Raw genomic sequence first — 509 nt, forward strand, 5'->3', positions numbered from 1 at the left:
TATGCTTCTTGTATTTGTATGGGCATGTCTTTCTTTAATTTTGGGAAATTTTCTTCCATGATTCTGTTGAATATCTGGTCCATGCCATTGTCTTGGGATTCTTCTCCTTCTTGTATGCCTATGATTCGTAAGTTTGGTCTTTTTATGGTGTCACATAATTCCTGTACATTCCAGTCTTGTGATTTCTTAAATTTTTCATAATCTTTGCTTGAGTGGTCTAGTTTGTCCACTTTATCTTTCAGTCTTGATACTCTGTCTTCCATTTCATTCATCCTATTGGTGAGGCTTTTTCCTGTCATTTCTAATTGCGTTACTGAGTGTTTCACTTTCTTCTTCATTTCAGCGTGAGTAGTCCTCAATATTTTTAGTTCTTTTGTGAATTCATTCAGAAGTTTATCCCTATCTTCCTTCATTTTTTGATTTCTTTGTGTGTTCTTTAAATTCACTGAATTCTTTTGTCATGTTTATAATTGTTCTTTTGGGTTCCATGGCCTGTGTTATCTCTAGGG

Source organism: Nannospalax galili, unplaced genomic scaffold (genome assembly GCF_000622305.1).
Source record: "Nannospalax galili isolate Female #2095 unplaced genomic scaffold, S.galili_v1.0 scaffold700, whole genome shotgun sequence".
Taxonomy (NCBI): Eukaryota; Metazoa; Chordata; class Mammalia; order Rodentia; family Spalacidae; genus Nannospalax; species Nannospalax galili.